This window comes from Poecilia reticulata, chromosome 2 (genome assembly GCF_904066995.2).
Source record: "Poecilia reticulata chromosome 2, P_reticulata-male-v2, whole genome shotgun sequence".
Classification (NCBI taxonomy): domain Eukaryota; kingdom Metazoa; phylum Chordata; class Actinopteri; order Cyprinodontiformes; family Poeciliidae; genus Poecilia; species Poecilia reticulata.
The window spans coordinates 9,472,469-9,493,994 of record NC_088831.1 but is presented as its reverse complement, the minus strand read 5'-3'; the positions used below and the strand labels follow the sequence as shown (position 1 = coordinate 9,493,994).

General features: G+C 39.6%; 1 long non-coding RNA gene across 2 annotated transcripts in view; it reads left to right on the top strand.

Annotated features, from left to right (window-relative positions):
- The window catches only part of LOC145555295 (uncharacterized), a 57,640-nt gene that overhangs the window by 11,257 nt on the left and 24,857 nt on the right, over nucleotides 1-21,526 (top strand). The window contains exon 3 of one of the 2 annotated variants that reach the window (XR_014091406.1): nucleotides 9,893-20,335. The exons of the other annotated variant lie outside the window; for it this stretch is intronic. This is a non-coding gene — a long non-coding RNA (uncharacterized LOC145555295). Of the gene's footprint in view, nucleotides 1-9,892; nucleotides 20,336-21,526 lie in introns of those variants that run through there. 2 annotated transcript variants of the gene reach the window in all.

The window sequence follows — 21,526 nt, the reverse complement described above, 5'->3', positions numbered from 1 at the left end:
AAATTGAAAAGCTACTTGTGGGTAAAAAAAAATAAATAAAAGGGGGGATATCAAGGGGGGTGAGAATTGTGTTTTCCCAGTAGCAGCACCCTTTTGCTGTAAAATCACAAGGGCAGCGACGCTCCCAGCTGAATAACCCTCACAGGAGACTGGAGGTCCTTGGATCGACCTGCCTCTGCATGTGAAAGAAAAACACTCACCCCAGATTCAGTGTTATTTTATTTGTCCAAGCCTCACTTTGCTTTCCCTTTGAAAATATTTGAAACTTGGACATCGTCTCCAAGCCTATCAAGGACGAGCCAAATTGCTTTCCACCTCATTATTTGAAAAATACCTTCTGAAAACTGGAGGCATTCAGAAGGGCACTGTTTTTCTAACACCATTCATGAGATGAAAGAAAGACGTTTAGTTTTGATCATGCCAATTCAAAGTAACGCTGCTTTTTAGAGAAGAAATTTAAATGAAATTAAGAGTACATGTAACAGAACAATGTTTTCTTCTTCTTTGTAAGTACAAGACGATGGAAACTAGCGTTATCCAAAAGACCAGTCCCAAAAATACGCCCTACCAAGGTGAGGCGCCTGTACGAACCCGTCTCGTTCTGCGACACAGACGCCTCTGACGTGCGTTTCCCAAGCACGTAGGATGAATTCTTGCTGTGGTGTGCAACATTGCACCATTTTCTCCGCTCCCGCTGCAATACGGCTAAACCTATTTTTGGAGTCCTAGAGTGCGGTGCTTAATGTCTTTTTTTAAAATCGGCCATGACTGCCCGGGCTTGCTATTTCAAGCTTCAGTCCAAAGGGGTCCCCAAGGCATTTTCAAGCCACATTGGACGCACCGTGTGGTATTCTGAAACCTGCACAATTTGGCCTGAGCCTCGCAGCAATTGCATGTGTCTGGTAAAGCTCCATAATGTCACGATTTGAAGTTTTCCACTCCATCCTCACACTCATTAAATACGTTCGCCGCTCTGCTTTCCCCCGCATTTGAGTCGTAGCGGTTCCGGTTCCAGATTAAGGTTCTTGCGTGTCCCTCCGTGAAAGTAAATTATGAATTATCCCATGCGATGTTGAGTTGAGCACTGTATTTTTGATTTATAAAAGAAAACACGACTGCGAGGGATTATTTGTGTAAAAAATAAATAAATAAATAAAATATTGTCGTATTCCTAAATTTATGACATACAACAGCGGCTTATTTCTAACCCGAAGGAGGGAAATGTCCAATCTTCCAGAGTCTGGCCTCAGGCGTCTCCCATCCCAGCTGCTTCACACTCTGCAATTCACTAAAGGTCACTGAATAGAGGAGAAAAACACCCAAAAATGCAGTAAATTTCCTCAGGAAGACGGTCATTACTCATGACCATAACAGGCCGCCTGACAAGAAAATGTAAACATATCACACTTTAAGTGCGAGCGCTGACAAAAGGAAAGCTTGTCATTTCTGGATGGAGCTTGTTTCCCTGCTTTGAGATGCATTTTTCAACCCCACCCTTTTCAGACCAAGAGATACTTTTAGCAACTTGATGAGTTTTTGTTTTTCTCCAGGTTTTAAAGTCCATCTTCAACAATTCTATCTTCCATACCAACAAAATGAAAAGGTTTTCAATGACAGTGAATTCGGTCGTACATTTTGTCGCACAGTAATCCTTAATTTTTATAGTTTTTTTACAGGTCCGTTTCCATGGTGACATTCATTTCTTATTCTACCACCTTCCTGACTTTTTGCAACTTCTTCCAATTAAACCAAAAGTTTCAGAAACATTGTTTGGCTTTTCAAACGCTGGGAAAGTAAGGAATTATTTTCTGAACCTGTTCAGTTTTCCTGTAACAAAATGAAACCAAATTTTAACCAATTTTTAGCGATTATTTACCAAATTGTTGCAAACAATGGCAAAGTTTTTTTCTCTGCCACCTTCTGTAACAAAACTGAGTAGCTTTGGGTTTTAAGAAAAATAAATTACAATGATTAGATTTCTAAACCAGCAGCTGCACAAATCTAATCATGTTAGTTGTCCTTTGAAACTTTAACAAGATGCTGCAGTTTGAAAGTTAACAGAAGTTATCTCTAAACATGGTAGATATGGAGAAAGGGTGTCATGAGACGACTTAGTTATGTTTTTTTCTCTTAAAATTGGCTTTTTTCACATGAAATAGTATTAAAAATAGTCCTCAATATTTTCATGTTTTTTTTCCCCCCATTTAATATGCACTCCTAACCCGCTATTGTTTCTGTTCACCGAATTTGACGGAACGTCAAAACTTTTTTGTTATGCTCTGCCATAATGCTTATTTTTAGGCATTTCGACGAATCTTTTTAAGATTGCTTGCTATTATAATCTAACACAGCAAAGACGGCAAAAAGTGAACGCAAACAGCAGGGGCTCCCTTCACTGCTTTAGTCGATCTCCAAATATCACACGAGCTGCAGGCGGTCAGTCGGTCGGGGCAGGTGAACTGAAAGGAGGCAAAATGCCAAAACAGACAAACAGAGCAGGTCAGCTGCATTCAGCCTCATGCTGCATGTTGATGCAGAAGGACACAGAAGCACTGTGACAATTTTAATAAAAGAAGCCAAATAATAGAAAATGTTGACTTGGATAAAAAGCCACCTATTTTTTTTTTCTTTTTTCTTTTTCCTTCTGTTGTGGGAGTAGCAGCTGCAGGCCTTTATTTTTATCCGACTTTTATTACGCTGTCTGCAGGAAATGGCCAGCCGATCCCATAACACAGCGCCGAGCTGTACAGCGATGCAAATAAGCCAGAGACACATTGTTATTTTCCTCTGAACGACTCTCCAGCCAAAATAACACGGTCCCAAGAGGCAGCGCCGGCATCCTCACAAAACAGTCTCAGCCACGCCACTCTGATATGCTGTCAGGACTGGAAGGGGGGCGGCGGCGGACACCCCAATGAAAACACATTATAGCACATCTTCATGTCTCATGGCCAGCAATAACTTCAGAAGCCAATATGTGCTTTTAAAATGGATGAGACTAACCCACAAGGGTGGAAATGGAAAAAAGAGGAGGCCCCGGCTCGGTGCTGATATACGCAATTCTAAATCCAAATATAATATTTCATCACTGTTAGGCACATAAATTAGGAGGAAGTGTGTCCGCAGTTTAATTCTAAAAAGAGTCCCCCAACTCCCTTTGCCAGAGACTAAATCGCTTTCAGAAGGTTATCAACAAAGTGCCCTTTTTCCCTGAGAACAAAGTCTTAGGAGCGTGTCCCCGGGTCTGTGTTAATCTAAGACATCTTTTCTAATTAGTTGCAAGTCCACAACAACCCGAGCCGAAAGGGAGCCCTCGACGAAGCCGCGGAGAGTAACTTTTGCAGACTTGAAACTCTTAAAGTGGCGTGGAAACTACTGGCTAAAGTGTGACGAGCACACATCTTTGAATATCAGTGAGCAGTGTTGGGGATTTTCTGTCAGGGATAAATAATCCTACAAACCTTATTGAACTGGAACATTCTGAGACTTTAACTCTTCCCCCCGCCCCCGATGCCTCCTTACAGAAACTTGCGAAAAGTGTGTCTGAAACTTTTCACATTCCCACATCACAACCGCGGATGTGTTTCATGAGGACATCGTTTCATATATAGCTGAGGTTTTTTATTTTTATTTTGTAGATTTTGGCAAATAGAAAATATTCAACTCCCAAATAAATTCCAAACATACTCATAAACAGCTCCATAAAATCCAAATAAATTACATTAAGGTTTGCAATTACAACATGACAAAGCACAGGGAAGCTTAATAGGTGTGAATACTTTCTTTTCTGTCTGTCTGCATGTGAAAACTTCAGGCTATGACTCAGTTTGAGAAAAGCGTTGATTAAAAAACTATCAAGCAAACTCTGATTTATCCTCTCTCACCATGAGCACTTTGGACGAATTTAAATGCTCGCTAAATTAAATCTATCCCCTGTAAAAATTTGTTTTAATTATATGAATATATTGCACATTACATTTTTTTTTATGTCCGGGTTTTGCAGCTCAGAGGTATCCTTGTCATCCTTAATTGTCAGAAAATGGGGAGCAAAAGGACCTTTAACTAATTCCAACGCATTAGCCTGTGAATTCACTATGGCTAATTTCGACTTTAATAGTCAGCGGCTACTGCTGACCATGATGGACTGACTGACTGAGCAAACACAAATCCGCAGACACATGGATGCTGATGCTAATATGAGCTAATTGGAGCTCGGGAACAACTAACCTGCAGCAAAACTGCGGCTGTGATGAGAACTCCTCTTGTGTGCCTGACAAGCGGGTACGAGGGAGCAAAACAAAAGTTTTAACCTCGGGAAGTTGAGTCTTTGACTTGCTGGCCGACGATGGCCAAAAATAATTAGATCACCAAACCGAAATGAGATCAGGAACATCCATAGTGAGAGGGTGAGAGGGTCAGGAATCTGGGAAGAGCTTAAATTGGAGCCCCTGCTTCTCTGCATCAAAGAGAGTCCCGTGGTAATTAAGTTTGGACATCAGATTGAGACCGCCTCCTGGTGTTGGGCGTTGAAAAAGAGACGCACCGCAGAGCAGACCAGTAGGAATTCAGAGGACAGACCGCAAATTATCGCGACCATGAAACGACCCCGAAGAAGAGAGTTCATCTCATCTGTCTGGCTGGATGGATGAGTTTTTGTTTCTAAAAAGTGACTTCTCTTAGGCCAGTATAAGCTTGCAAAAACTCACCGCAATTTGTCTTTTAATATTTTCATCTTCCTATTTCCTAAAATGAAGTTTAGTATCAAGTTGTTTCATGGAACCAGTGTGAAGATTGAAACTGTATTATTGTAATGCCCCCAGTTCCTCTTTTTTTTATGAAACAAGGACATTGGCAAAGCAGAACTGCATTGTCCCCGGTGTTGGTTCTTCATATTTTAGGGGACTTGACGTTTCTGTGCGAGCTTACCAGATGAAAGGCCTCACTGCCTTAATTTGTGCTGAGTCTTTACAGAACGTCATCATCCTTCACCCTGCACCGGCTCCGACTCTTATCTTTCTCTTGAAGTCTCCGACTGCAGCCAGTTACATTGTCGGCTGAATGCAGCGTTTGGAACAATGCCCCCTCCGGCATGCCAGATTGTCAAAATTGAAAGAGTGCGGCAAGGATGAATTCCTTTGTGTCGCGTACCTGAATCTCCGACTAATAATGGCATGGTCTTTGTTAGTGTCTGAATTCGAGCTGCAGAAAGAGGGAGATAAAAGAGATTCGCTTTTTTTGTTTGATATCTACAGGGAAAAAAAAAAAGTTTGCCGAACTCAACCTTGGCAATAATGAAAAGGGCTACAGTAGACAATGAATAATAATAAAATCAACCGATGAGTGCATGCATGCAATTTAAATAAAAGCTGTTGAAGCTCAGTTTTTAATTATGACTTGGATGATTTAAAGAGAAAAAGCAAAGGTTGAAGTGGGAGAGTTTATTTGTTTTTTTTCCTGCAACGACTCAAAACTTTCCAAACCTTTTAGATTTTTGCATGTTTGTTTATCCTCTACTTTTCTGTTCACATTCTACATCGGTCTACACCATGAATTTGTAAGCACGTGGCAATCATAATTTCTGGTTACGATGCAACTTTAATCTTTTTGCAATCATCCTCGTCTATGCGCTGCTCAATGTGATGATGGCGCAAAGACAACGGACAACTGCAGGAAAACAGTTTAAGCGGACAAAGTAGTTTCCCGACTGCTCATCACGTTGAGAAGCTGAGTTTTAAGACAGAACAAAAAAAAAAAAAAGATTTCTTGACTGTGAATCCTTTATTTGAACAATCTTCTTTGAAGCAACGGCTTGCATATGATTTTCGGTGAAAAAAAAAAAAAGGTCTCTAATGCATACATTTCATGCTGAAAAGTAAAAGGAAGTCAAGTAGAGTGGTAGTTTGATTCACTGAAAGGAGTACAGGTTCTTATCCAACTATTCACAACGTACACTCGCACTGTAAAGGTGAAATTTAATTAACTGAAACATGTTCGCTTTCGATCGTCATCATCATCAGAGGTTATATTCAAAGGAAGCAAAAACAGCCATTTACTGCATCAAGGACTGGATCACAGTAATAACATCACGGTGGTTACTGCAGCATCTTCTGACACACATTGATTCTTTGAAAAGAAAACGTTGATTGTATAAAAGAACGTTTTTTGTGGGGAAACGTAACTTTTTTTTTCTTTAAAAAAAAAGACTCCATTGTTTGGAGTTTTGACTTGTTTCTCCAGCTACAGCAGGTTTTTTGGAAGGAGTGTTTGAACGTTTTTTTATGTCGAAGGATGTGATTGGAGGTGTGTGTGCAGGTACAACAGCTCACATTTAACACGCTGTACGTTTGTAAAAAGCTGAAATCAGTACATTTGTTGCTTGAGAAAACTTTGATAAGGTTTAGGTGTGTTTGTGTCTGAATGCTTTCGTTGTTCATTTGGTGGCATCTTTTGACTCGATGAGTTTTACTTTCATCTAAAATCTGGAGACATTTAAAGACTTGGCATACAATGAAGAAAAAGCATCCTGGACTTTAGCACAGATTCTGTTTTAGTGAATACGTGAATGAATAAAAAGCAAACGTCCATTTAGCTAATCCAAACTATTTGTTGGCCTCAAATTGTAAGAATTAATTTTAAACCTACATTAGAAAGTGGAGGGAAAATGTTTTGCGTCTTTTTTCCATCAATGTGTGTAAACAGCTGATTTCTGCCGATTTTGCCTTCTCGGTGGAATTCATCACGCTGTGCAGGTGGAATAAAAAAAATAAAAATAAAAAATCTGTACCCAAGGCCAGCACATCATTTAAACAAACAGCTCTGGCTGTGACAGTTCACAGGTTTTCTGCAGCTGGACCACATTGACTCAAACAGCCAAATGTGCAAATTTAAAGGGAATTGCAGCTAATTTTAGCACAGTGGCCAAACATGTCACCGTGTTTTCCACACACACTTCCATACCTTTGTGATGTTTCAAAATCCTTCAAATCTTTTCAAGTGTACAAAAACATACATCTAATTCTATATTGTAATTACTTTAAAAAATCCTTGAAAATAAGTTCTAATTATACCTTAGCGTTCCACATGTTCCATCACCAAACATTCCTGCGCCATTCTTTGTCAGTGATAAAAGAAGAAACCCAAGAAGTTTCGACCCTGGGGTCACGCAGACGTTGCGGACAGGAGAGAGTAGAATAGTTTTCCACGTCGATGCCACCGCTGCAGGTCTCATTCATGCTGCAACAGGAATGAGACCTGCAAGTCTGTTTACACTCGCCAAATTCTGGCGAGGGCTTTTTTAAGCTGCGAGTGGTTCCGCCGTCAGCAATGGCGGCTCAGGAAGACTGCAGAGAACAAAGAGACCATGACAGCAGTATAAATCACATAAAAGTATGTATGCTCAGCAGGGTTTGTTTTCGAATGCACGTACCGGTTTATGGTGTAGAACAAGACATCAAATAAGACTTGACAAATCTCCTGGAGCTCTTTCCTTAGCCTTCCTTTAAACGCTCTCTAAATATGAGATGACACAATATTCCTTAAATCTGACCATTTGGATTAGCTCTTTTATTTTAACATTTGTTTGTATGTGTAGACTGATGTAAGCAACATAACACGGCCAATACATTTAAACTTCAATATGCTACAAGGCAGGATAGGAATGATGAGGTTTGGAGTTGACTGAGAGTAAATAGATTTATTTTACTTATTTATTTTCTAGTCTTTGAGGCACAGTTGTTAAAAAAATAAATTAAAAAAAGTCATCTGCCATCTTGAAACTTTTGGCATTGCACTTTTACCACATTGAAAACATTGTTTTTTCTCATTTGAATCTATTTCTCCTCCTCTTCCCCCAAGTTTTTTTCCAGCAAACACCAAGTACACCACCATCATAAAGCATTTATGGCGTAAACATGACGTGAATAAAAAAAAAGTGTTTGTATGAATGCACTTAACGTTTGCACGTGTGCTCGCGCGTTATTGATTCGTTCGCTGGTCTATATCTGGAGACTAAGCATTATAGATTTTCCATCACTCACCGGCAAGCTGGTGACCCGTTGTGCATATTAGGAAGATGTTTGGCCTGCACCGGCCTGAAGAACAAATTGAGCTGTTTCCACACGCCATGAATAAAGCCTCCATAAAAATAAACACGCATTACATCACAGAAAAACAAATTAAAACTACTCCTAAACCTATTGAACATTTAATTAAAAAAAATAAACAAAAAAACAATTCGATTAAAATCTGAAATCATGTTTCCTGTTCCATCTTTGCTGCTCCGAATTTTAGACACACACATATACAGAAGCCATGGTCATTGCACATTCCAGAGTGAAACAGGAAGTTGTTTGTCAACGAACAAAAGTAAGGATCAATATTGGAAAGACGGGTGAATGTAAATTCCATAACTGTGTGACGCAGACAGAAAGCTCCTAATTTGCCTTGATATACTTAGAATTAAATAAAAGAAAGAAAAATTACACACAAACTCCAAACCCTTAAGATAAAAATTTGATATTGAGCTTAATTGAGTATAATTTAATAATGTCTCTAGAACCCAGTTTACACACCAAATTCCCATCGAACTCATCCCCACTCAGCTAAAAAATTGAGAAGTTCTTCCTAAGTTCAAAGAAAATACTCCTTGGTACTGAAGCCAAGATGTAAAAGAAAGAAAAGAGCCAAAGTTGGAGTTTGCTGTCATGTGGAGAAGGCAATTAAAACTGACTACACAAATATAATAAACGAGCACGGTGATACGTCTACTGTGGTATTGTCTGCATTGTTTTTAGATTAATGGCACCAACAAAAACTTCATTTAATTTCCCATGTCATTTCACTCACACTTAGTTGACTCAATTCTAGGCAAAAAAATAATAAAAAAAGAGTGGCTCTAAGTGTGAAATTGCTTCCCGGGCATCTGCTTTCAGATCATGATAGATGCATATTACACTGAGGCTCTAGCATGATGCATGGTGATATTTGTATGGATATTTCGGCGAAATGAGCTATATCTCTGTGTTCACCCTTTAACATTTTAGGATTTCTTGCTAAGACGAGCTTTCTGTTCATGCCTCTCCAGAACATTTATGCGTTGATCAGCTACCTCACATTTGTAAGATTTTTCACATAAGATGAAATTTGAAACCTTTAAATGTAACTGAAAACCATGCTGGAGTGTTTTTATTCTGGAGTGTGTTGATCTGTGATTAAGTAGAATTTGTCAATATATTCCCCAGATCTCTATTTTGTTTCTCGGTGTGCTAGTATCAATACCCGTGTCTTTTAAAGTCTAGCATTAAATCTAAAAAAAATCTGAATATTGCACTTGCGCATATCTTTATTTCCCCTGAAATCCATCCATATAATTTTTTTTATATCTTTAATTTCACCTAACACAAAAGCTCAACGCTGTGAAAATGTTTAGTAAAAGATGCAAATGAATATTTGGCTTGGATACATTTCATCTCGCTGTTCAGTTTGGGTACAACTTCATCATGCCTACACATACATCTCCAAATTGCACATGAATTAGGCTTTGGTGACAGCTGAGACAGAAAGTAGTTGTTTTGAAGTTTCATAACAACTACTAAAAAAGATAGCTCATGGATAATATATCATTTAAATCATTCCAGTGTCTTTGCTGTATCACCAGTTTAGTTCTGGATTATTCTCAGACTTTTTCCTCACATGTTTAAGAATATCTTCTCAGAATATCGACACGATTTGCTAACAACTCTGTTAACAAGGTCGTTTCCTACTCGGCATCAGGAGGGATTAGCCAACACCACGAAATATTTAAGTTTATTTCAGATTAGTTATTCTCCTACTTTTTCTGTATTCTTTCTGATATTTCACTGTTTCCAAGCTTTCGGTTGTGTTCCTTTCGCAGAGTACATTCCCCCCAACCCCACCGCCAGAATGACGGTGCAATACAAATCCCATTGATTGCTGGGACTAATTGAAAGGAAAGCGTTCCCGGTGCGAAGGCACATCTGCTTGCATGTGCAGAAATTGGCATCTGCACCCTACCTAACCTCATCAGACAGAGGAGCCAAGAAACCTTCCAGCCATCGACCACTTAACTCAGCACTCAATCACACTTCCAGAGGAGTCCTTCCAGACGAAGAGACACGGCTGACGGAGGGTGTTGAGAGAACCCACCCACAACTCCTCGTTCCCGACGAGACAACGGGAGAGACCACAGGGGAAATCATCCACGGAGATGGATGGAAATTCAACAGAGCAATTGATGAACTCCTCCGTTTAGCTGCTACAGACTATGAAACACTTGTGAACAAGGAAGCGAAGAAGGAGGCCGGGGCCTCCTCCGCCGTTGCCAGCTCCAACAGTACGCAGAGCTGCTCACTCTGCCAATTAGTTTGAGCCGACATCGCTGAAAAAAAACAACACAAAATCTTACTAGTTTTACCACTTAAAATATGACAAAACCAACTTAAAATAACTTTTCAGCAAGTTGCGGGACGTTAATTAACTATTAAAATGGAAAAAATGTCTTGGGTGAAATAATCTGCTGTAGAAGTTGTACTTTTTTGTCAGTCAAGAAATTATTGATGTACAATAACAACTAAAACAAGCTTCTATATTTTGATAAAAGGTTACTTTTGAGTTACTTTTGTCTTATTTCAAGTGTACTAACATATTTACATTAGATTCTGGACTAAAATACTTTCAGATTTTGAGTGTTTTCCACGTTCTGAGGACATTTAGCAAATCAGATACTCTGCAACTTCCATTATAGGGTCTTATTTTCAAAATGGTGCCGTACTCGATTAAAGATCACGGGTAGAGATCGTCTCAACCCTTTCGAAAAACAACTAAATTACAAAGTCTTTTTTTTTCTTCAAAATTCATGCTGTTTACAGTAAAGCCAGTTTCTGTTTGGTCTTGTTGACCAATTTTTTCCACCATTGTTGAATTCTCTGTTCTCTAATAAGGCTAAGGATTTTCTGACTGCTTCCACATTCAGTCACAGTTAGGAAAAGTGTTAGTGAGCGATCAGATCGTTTTCTCTACTTTTTTTGAATCCTGAAGGAAAGGATAGGGCTTTGTTTTCATGCTTCCAATCGGCCAAACAGCCATAGTTTTAACTCCCCAAGTCAAAAGTAGTGCTGCTTATCTCTCCGTCTTAAAGCTGGCCTCCTTTTTGTAAATCTGCCACGAACGATGGTTCTGCTTTGTGAATTTGGCAAATGATGGATAACATTCCAATGCAAATGAACCCCAAAAGTGTTGGGTATATGAACAACAGGCAGTCAAATGACACTGGCAACTTCGACAGCATCCAATTACTATCCTTTTTTGGCTCTTGGACAAATCAGTTAAGAAACGACAATGGAGTAGAGAAGCTTTGAAACGGTAACGACTCTCTTTAATACATTGTTGCTGTCAGAATCTCAACATAGCAACGTTGTCATTTAAAACAAACCCAAGCAAATATTTTTTGAAAATATTTGCTCTACATTTAGAAGGCAACATAACGTCGACGACTGACCGTCAAATGTTCACCCAACCTGGCCGGATGAAAGGTTGCAATGGCACTCTGTAGTAGTAGGTTTGCACACGGCATGTTGTTTATCTGGAAGGAAGGTAATAAAAAGAAATCAGCTTAGAAATGTATTTGAAAAGCCTCACTGAGTGGGACATAGCTAGAAGTACCCAGAAGGAATCCCGATAAGACTCACCTGAGTGAGGAGCAGGGTCTAAACTCGAAGCTCCCGCTGAATCACTGAGATTCTGGAAACGTGACCCGGGTCGCTATTTGAAGGAAGCTCATCGTAGCCGCCTGTATTCAGGATCTCTTCTTTCAGTGACGAAAGAATAAAATGATCTATCTTTCATGACTGTAGGTGAGGATCAGACTTTAATCATTGAACAGGTGGACGTACTCGGAATTGAGGAGCGAGTGGGAAGGTGGAGGAAGACGGAGGAGCCGACGGGATCCTGTATGACTGACGGTAATGAGGTAAAGGTTCACAGCACAGCGTACTGCTACAAACAGAATCCTAATTCTGTTCCAAGCAGCAAGAGGGCACTTAGTTTCTTAAAGGCTTCCAATTTCAGATCCACGATTGTGTAATAAGTAATGACTTTCATACTCTTGCTGAATTTTAGATGACTTGGCAAATTTATATAATAAACCAATGGGTTTCTGCTTCCAAAGACAACAGGAACTGGTGTTTCTGAATATTTGCACAACCTGGATAGATATGAGGTGTATTTTTTTTTTTTATTTTTAGAGGGGGAGGTGATTTTTCAACCATTTTAAAAATGGTGAAAGCCTCTGGACTTGCTGTGCTCAGTCTGTGACGTAATTTAAAAGCAATGGCAAAATCCCATCTAGAGGTCTTGGAGGAATATGAGCCATGCCACAAGCTTGAGGCTTAGTTTTCACCCTGACATATAGCAACAATTGAGGCATTAAATAGAAAGCTCTCTGTGCTTTCTTAATTAAGCTCTGTGGGTTCAGGGAGGCAAAGGTGAACTCCAATTATGTCTTAAAAGCATCTCAAGAACCACTAATGCACCACAGCTCAGGTGTGTGTCATAAGGAGGGCACTGAGAGGGTATGTTTTATTCTTTTTTTTTTTTTTTTTTTTCAGAAATTCAAAACAAGGAGGTAACCTTGCTCTCCCTTTGCCTTCACTGCAGAGAAATGTTGGTTCATAAATAATTAATTGAATCACTTTAAAGATGGGTCTAACTAATTGTGAAAAACGGATAAGTCGTTGGTTTGAGGGCACTGTACATAATAGTCTCAAAAAAAGTGAAAGCACCTATTCCTGAGAAAAGGAAGGACACTGACTCATATTTAGGTGCTGGGACTTTACAGTGTTCATTTTGACTAATTTATTGACGTTAACATGTTAAAAACATTGAGCAGTTGGGTGAGCTGTGGTGGCGCAGGGGCAAAGCACAACCTATGTATTGAGACGTTGGTCCTCATGCTGGTGGTCGCAGGTTTGATTCCTGGCCTGGTGACATTTGCTGCAGGTCTTCCCTCTCATTGCCCTCTTTCCTGTCAAACTACTTTCAAATAAAGGCCACTAGAGCCAACAAAAACCTTTAAAAAAAAACATTGAGCAGTTGTGTGACACACTGGGAGATTGGCACCGTCTATGACGTCTTGATAAAGGTCTGAAGGTGATCGGAGTTTTTACCATCAGGATTTCTTGCACTAGACAACAGCGACCAGCAGAGCAGAGTGTATAAAGTACTCTGCACTAATCTGGTGTTTGAATAACATATTAAAAATAATCACTCTTTGTTGATGAGCTGGTGTTGATTTAAAAGGTTGGCACCACAAAGTGTTTTTGAATGCTGCTTATTTTGTCAATGTATGCTTTTTTTGATTAAAATGTGATTAATTATGATTGAGTAATTCCAAATCCTGCAATTAACTCCAAAAAAAAATGTTCATTGAACCCCACCATGACTAATATTGCATTGTCTACATGGTTCCCATCTAATGCGGAGACATTCAACTTTTCAATAAAATAAACGGAACAGACTCTTCTAAATAATTCAGCTAAATAATATTTGACTATTTGACATAATTATAATACAATATAATTTGTTATATGGAATCTGATAACATTATTTTCAGATGCAGATGAATAGAAACCGCCAATGATCAAAGTATCAGGTTTCTAAACTCTGTGATATTGAATATTACAGTTCTATTCCACTGCAAGCAAAGATTTAAATCTGGACGTAACAGAAAATCTGGCGCTTTTCTATCACGTCTAGGATGTGAAACACACACGAATAAAACACTTAGCCACAAAATGGAAATGATTGCAGCCTGTGTGTGTGCGGGGCGGTCCGTTTTAGTGCCGGTTTGCACCTGTTGGAGCTAAATGGAGCTTTGACCTTTGCTAATTAATTACCGCGGCTGTCCGAGCGAAGAACAGCAGGCGGCGGCGAGTTGTAAGCGACTTGGAAAAGATTTAATGATACAGAGGGGAAGGTGACAATTGGTGAGAAGGCGTCTCCAGCCTGGACAGATACGGAGCCCTAGAGACGGGCCAGATGAGTCAATCCTTCATTTCAACAGCCGGGGGAAGAGGGAGAGGATAATTGCTCTGTTCTCACGGCGGCTTCAGATTGCTTTGAGACAGAAGATGGCCTTAAAGCCAGGAGTAACTAACCACCTTGACTCTGACTAAAGAAGACGAGTCACAAATCAGGCTTTTGCTTTTCCTTTTATTTCGTGCTTACCCTCATTATGAGGGTTGCGTGCAGTCTCCTCTGGGGGATTTTGTTATCCCGTTTTTGGCTGTGTTCATTAAAAAAGCAATCAAATGCACATTTAAAAGGAAAAAAAAAAACTTGATTTAATAGCTTAAGTAATCTACAGTGTTGCCTCTGGTGTCCTTCGACTTCATTTTGACAAAACAACACAGTCTATGAAGAAATGACGGTGTTTGTTTTTGGTCGGGTTGAAATCTGTAACCAAAAGGATAAAAAGTGTAAACTGAATCTCATTATTTATAAACCTGTCACTGAATGTGGAAATGTCCCATTGTCTAACGTGGGTTTTGCTCAACACATCTAAATATAATATTTCTGTATTAAAATCCTTTTTTGATTGGCATTTCCCATGAAGCCACATTTTGGGATAGCAGTAGAATATAATCGCCTAAATTAACAGAAATGTGCATTTAAAATAAATAACTTTGTATGAAATATGTCTATATTATAGGTGTCTTTCACTTTGGGAATTTCTCTTGGCGACGCACCTGCACTATTAGAGGATCTGGGCTGTTTCTTAAAGGAATTTCTTCAACATGAGTACGACGGAAACAAAGAACCTTAAGTGTAAATTTGTCTTCATTTAATAATGCGGGGACATATGCTGCAGCCACAGCTGCATTGCAGAATATTTTTCATAAAATAATTTTAGACAAGTCACACATGACAAATGTACATTTCAGTTCCCGTCACTAAAATAGCTGCCCTAAGATAGTTTTTTTTATTTTTTATGAAAAATACTGTCCTGTCTGCTGCCATTTTCGTGTGGCGCACGAGAGGAGCACACTTGTTCAGATTACAGTAAAGGTCAGACGAAGGGAATCTCATTAGTGCGTTGGAAAGACAGACGCGCTTTTTTTTTTTTTTTTTTTCAAAAATGAGAAAATGCAAAACAAATCCAACAACGAACCGTGACAGACGCAGCATAAACATGCCGCTTTAGGCTCAAAAGAAGTGACGTTAATATATATATATATATAAAGCACCGAGAGCGGTTTACATCTGGAACGCTTCAATGCTGGTCAGGAATAATATATACATGTGCAGTCTTTCATCTATATTTAGCTCACGCCTAATAATAGCCCCCTGTTGAGATCACCGCCATGGGCAGGGACATGCACTTCACCATCATGCACAGCCAAAACCGATGCATGTTAAAAACTGTAGAGTGTATTTGAGGTGATGTAGACGGGGGGGGAAAAAATCCCTCCTTTTGCAAAAAACTGTCTAAATATAACTGCAACTATGTTTTATGCATATAAACAGGTTACATAATTAGGTGATGTTTTTGGTTCCGAATGCAACAGATCAGCAACAACATCGGCATCAGCCGATATTAGTCATTTCTTCGCATTTCACCCCTGTAAACAAAAGTAGGCCGGTGGTGTTTGATATAAACAACATTTATTTCCATCTTATTTGTTTTTGGAGGAGATTGGTCATATGTGGCATGGATATTTGGGCTCCATTTGTTTGCTAACATTTGGTTTAAAAAAGAAGTGAAATGAGTGATAGACATGCAATTATATTATGGCCGTATTTAACCCAGGAGTTTGTGAGTGGCTCAAGTTGTGAAACAAAATAAAAACAAAACAAAAAAAAAATCCAGTGTTTAGTCATCACAGATGCTGCTTGTTGTGGCTGCTTTTTACTTACTAAATATTTCAGTAAGATGGCACCAGGAAAGTTTGGGTAATCTAAATCTTGTATTAAATATGCATTCCGCCCCACTCGAGCCTCTCCGATGGCGTCGGTGCGTTCCTTTAAAAGTGAGCTTTTCGAATCCCGAGGACGACGACCGCATGTCTTCAGGTTACGTATTCATCTGAGTCGGGCACAAAAAAAAAAAAGTATTCTTCTGTTTTCGGTGGTGCTTTGAGTTAAGTCATCAGCATCTCAAAGGCTTCATCCTTTTTGTTCCCCCTTTTTTTTTTCAGCGGGTTCAAAGTCTCATTTTGAAGTGTTGCGAGGATTCATCAACACAGGAATACACACGACTGCTTGTGAGGTTTAGATTGGACGGCTACATGCTTGAAAGACATGTTGCCGGGAAAAACCCAACAGGCCCGCGCAGCCTTTGGCATACAAATATGTCTGCTCACTCTTCTTGGAAGCTACACAACCCTTAGTGGGGCGACAGCGGTAAGTGATGGATGCCGCGACGCTGACAGGAGGAGTAATTATGCTTTGTCTCATGATTCCTGGTATGGGGGCCACCCATCACTCTCCATTACGCCCCTGTGTTGTGGCAGCCTTTCACTTTGTTTAGCAAATGAAATGCTTTTCCACCTCAGTGCCCTGCAGAAACAAGGAGAGGCATCGTAGGGGTGTGTGCAGGGCGGAGGCAGGGGAGCGGGGTTTTTGTTGCTCTCCTGGGCAACCGTTTCAGAGAAATACGGGAGAGGAAAAACAGACAAAGCGTCTTGCAAAATATTCACACCCCTTGAACTTCTAGCTGAAAACGTCTACTGTTTTCATAGCTTCGCTTCCACATAGTTTCAGTTCCAAACCATTTATTTTGAGAAAAATAAGATACAGAAAGGAAAGAAGAGATATTAATGCAATTATTAATGATTTAACCTCCATCCAGCTGGTAAAGAAAAACAGCCCCATTGTAAGAGGCTGTTAAATAGAGCACCTTCGTTCCTGTCTGAGTGTATGGAAAGCCATTTTGGACAACAATTGTTTGCTTTCCAGCTTCACATTAGGTCTGAGCGCTATTAAAATCCCCATTTAGCGTTCGTTTTAGCATCACTGCACGTTCAATAAATCCCAGCAGACGTTTAATAGGTACCACCTGGTGTTTCAAAACTGTAAGTGCAGCAGAGGTGGTGAACACCTGCTGGAGCTCAATTAGTAACCCTGCCCTTTGATTTTGACAGCCAGTGATTTTAAACGGTGCTCATCCAAAGGAGTAAGGAGCAAAGAAAGACCATCAAATACTAAAGCAATGATCTTCATGCTCAGATTTATAAAACGGAAAAAAAAAGGTTTGCTGTGCACTCTTGAGATTTCTCATTTAGGTACGCAGACGTATTTAAAATGAAATGCATCGGTTCAATCTCAAACTCAAATGTATTTTCTCTGAGTGGCTTGACAAATTTACACCTCAGGTGGCACCTATTAATCGTTTGCTGGTGTTAATTAAATGTGTAGTGGTGCTAAATAAAAGCCAGATGGCATTATTAGTGGGGTATGTCTGATGGCAGGTGACACAGGAAAACACACAAATATGACATATGAGATCTGAGTGCTGGGTTTACATGCCAAATTCTGTCCATTTTCCAATGAGATTCTCGAAGTTCAGTGACAAAATTAAGAAAAGTATTCCTACTTTCGTAAATCTTTTTTTATGCCAGCGTCTTTCTCCGGCTGTTATCGCTTCACGTAATAACTGAAATAGTTTTTATGAAAGGCCATGTGAGTAATCTTGTGCTCGGTACGAATCCCTTCATACATATTTCCTTTACTTTGGAAAGATCAAAGAAAAAGAACGCCAGTATTGCTCCGCGTTGCACCACATTTTTAGCAAATGACAAGAAATTCAGCAAAGAATTGACACGTTTGATTTTTTTTTTCTTTCTTCTTTCTACTTTTTTTGGTGTCGCACATGAGACTGGTGCAAAAGCCCAATTTGGTTTCCTCCTCTTGTTGAGCCTAATCAGATTCCATCCACCTGGAATCCTGTCGGCCTTCAGAGCTGTGAGTGACAGGCGTCGTTACCGATATCAATCATCATTTGCCTCAGCTCATTAGGACCATGTGTATAATCAAGCCTGCAGCCAAGGTCAAAATTATGAAATCATTATGCTTTTTTCAGTCTAAATGACAAGACTAATCACCGCACCTTACAAGCGGATACACGGCTTGGCCTTATCTGCACCGAGGCCTCGTTTCACGTGTGGACGGGCGTTCACATGAGCAAAGTTTCCCTTGTACGGCGATTAATCCTCGCTGTTAGGGGTTAATAAGAGCAATTTAGCCAAGCATAGCAGCTTCGATTTCAAATTCAGGGGTATAATGGTTTTATTATGCACCTTGTTTCTCTCACTCCTGTAGGGAAGGTGAAGGAGCCATGTAGGTTGAGGAGAACACATAAGACATGGGAGGCTATATTTAGCCCGAGAACTCTTTTTACCCTTCAGTGTTTTTGATGTAAATAGCCTCATTTCCTCACACGCTGCTCCACTAACCGACTAAATCCACAAGACGCAGGAAAGCATCAAGATCTAGTTAGGTTAGGTGAACACCCGAATAAATTTCAATATGAATGGTGCCATTAAGTCTGTTTTCAGCGGCTTTAGCATAATATTATTTAGATATGCAGCTGGGAGATGAAAAAATGGAGAAGGAAAAAGCAGAAGGGTGTCCGAATGCAGCAAACTGACTGGTGTCTGGTCCATCTTTTAATAAGCGTCACTCTGCAAGAGTGAGAGGGACACGCAGAGAAATCATTTAAGTTTATTTCCCAACTTTCTCCAAATCCAGTCTTTTTGTGCAAGGCATGACAAAAGAAAAAAAAACTATGAACTTTAGCTATTTACTTATACATCTAACTTTTGGCACCCCAAATTTGGTGGTGCCCCAAATTTGGGGTGCCAAAAAATATACTTAAGAACAGCGATGCTTGCTAAAATTACTCAACATTACAAAGTACAATGTAGTAAAAATACTCCTCAAAGTCTTTTTTTTTCTCTCACAAAGTGACTCAAGTTAATATAATGGGTTAATATAATGAGAAACTACCCAATCCTGCATGTTGGGTTAACTGGATCAAGTGTTTTTATGTTGGGCTGTGATGGATTGTTGATTGTTGATCTTCGACATAACCCCACTTTAAAAATGATGAATGGAATTTGATGCCTTTGTTGCTATTTTGCACACGGCCTAAAAATACAGCATGTCGGTATGAACAGCCATGAATTTAACAAAATTTAGACTTACCAACAATGCTGGAAAGACCAGAAACCCGTTTAATCACCATGGAATCGCTGACCTGAACGCCGACGAGCGTCATCAAGCAGAAGATGATACACCAGACCCAACGGTGCAGATGTGCTGAACGCCACGATTAACCTGGGCTTCTTTAACGCCTCACTGCTGCCTCGGGCTGATTGCCTCTTTGCGACGCCACATTGACAAACCCATTTTCTACTGATATTCCAATCTTCTGAGATGCACTTTTAGGAGCACAAAAAGTCATCATGCATCTAATGTTGGATGCTGAAAAGATTTCTCGTCCTATCGATTCACAAGCGTTAACACATTTTACACGCAATGAGGCAGCCGGGTGTAATGGAAAGATGACCGTCTCTGCCAATGCTTAGGTCTGGTAATTACAGAAGATTACACAACTTAGGGTGGTAAAATTGCTGGATGTGCTTGAAGAAAAAGCAATAAAAGCAATTCAACAAACTCAAATCAGTCAAGTCGTTTCTATCAGTTATGATTTGGCGTTTTATATCTTACAAACTACCTTAAAGGATAAACTGCATCAGTTCTGAAATGCTCAGAAAGCTTAAATTAAATACAACATCCTTGCTAGAGGTCAAACCTTTAAGGTACGTCTGACTTCTGCAGTTGGCCACGAAATACAAATGTCCAAATTGCTATTCTTTTTTGGCAAGTAGTGGTGGGGAGAGGATCTGTTTTCACTCCAGACGTGCAGCTTCATACCCAGAATCAGCGATTATGCAAGCATGCTCTTCATCTATTGCACTTCTCTGACTCGGATTTGATGATTTCAGCCTAGAGTCTTGTTTCCATCTCAAAGCATCCAGGCACAGGGCAGCTGCAAAGACAGACAGATTCAGCCACACTCTGTTCATGGCCCGTTTTAGTCCCACAACTCGCACACAAACAGGTGACAGGTTTGTGATGGTACTCCAGACGCCAAAAGCACCTCTCCATCACTGTCCGGATCTTTTCAAGGCAAAAAAAAGTATTAGATTGGAGCATATTAGTTTTATGAGCTGCAGTAGACTTATGTTGTAACTGTCTGCTACTCTCTGTTTGCTGATCTTTCATCTAAAATTCATCTTTAAACAAAAAAAAAACAACGAAATGCTCAGTATATCCTTACATGTCGCAATATGCAGCCACAGATCGAATAAAGATCCTGCTAAAAAGGTCTAGTTAAGAAAAGAAAAAAAAAAAGCCTGTCAACAGCTTTGGAGGAAGGTGCCGTTGTTGAAGAGACACGAGCTTTATATGGAAATGAGTTCCTGCTCTAGTGCGATTCAATGCTCCTGTTCTTTATTTTCCTTTCGCAAAGGTGCATTTTAAAAACCAGCCGGCAACAGAAAAGGCCAAAAGTGATTTATTTATGTTTTTTTGCGCTTTGAAGATTCTCATGTTTTCTGGCTCTTTTACTTTCAACCTTTAATGCCTCCAGGTCTGGATCCCGGTTTGACTTTCTTGAACATCATTGTACTTTGCAACACACTAATAAATCCCAAATGACATCCAGGGAGCTGGATGAATTGCAAGGTTAACTAACAATCACTTACTTCTTGATGTACTGCCTCTGTTATGCTTCCCCCCCTCACTTCTCATCTTAACTTTCCAAACTTTTATGTGATAATACCTTCTTCAGCCAACATTGACTTGAGTTGTGTGACTCTTTAGACGTGTAGGTTGCATTTAAAAAAAGAGGCTATGGAGGTATGTGGGAACAATAAGCGAGTTATTATGCAGTACAACGCTGTGGAATAACGTTAGTGAGTTTCTTCTGTATTTGTCTTGAATCGGGTAAAATTGACCTTATTAATTCCTTCCCAGTTTATAAAGACACAACAGAGAAAAAAGAAAAGTATGAATTCTTTGTTCTGTTTGCTCGGATTACAAAATGCTCAAAAACTCGAACGCAGCACCCAACTTCTTTTAGACGTTTAAATTTTACACAAAGAATGAATAAAAGTTGATGAAGTTCAATGTTGACCTTTTTTTCTGGTATTTTTGCGATAGTGAAGTCACACGCTAACAGCTGGCAACAGACAGGCCGATAGTGATTTATTCATGCTTATTTAAAGTTAATACTTTCCTGTGGTTATTAAATATTTAAGTAAGTAGCCTAAACAAAGTTCATGCTTCCTAGCAAATCATGTCTAATAAAATCAACTTGACCAGGACATTCTCTTTTGTACAGTAATGTAGAAACACATTTGATGTCTTGTAAAAATATAAAAGTAGTATTTTTTTTTGTCATTACTGGTCAGTTTGCTTATTCTTTCTTCACCTCTAATTCTATTAT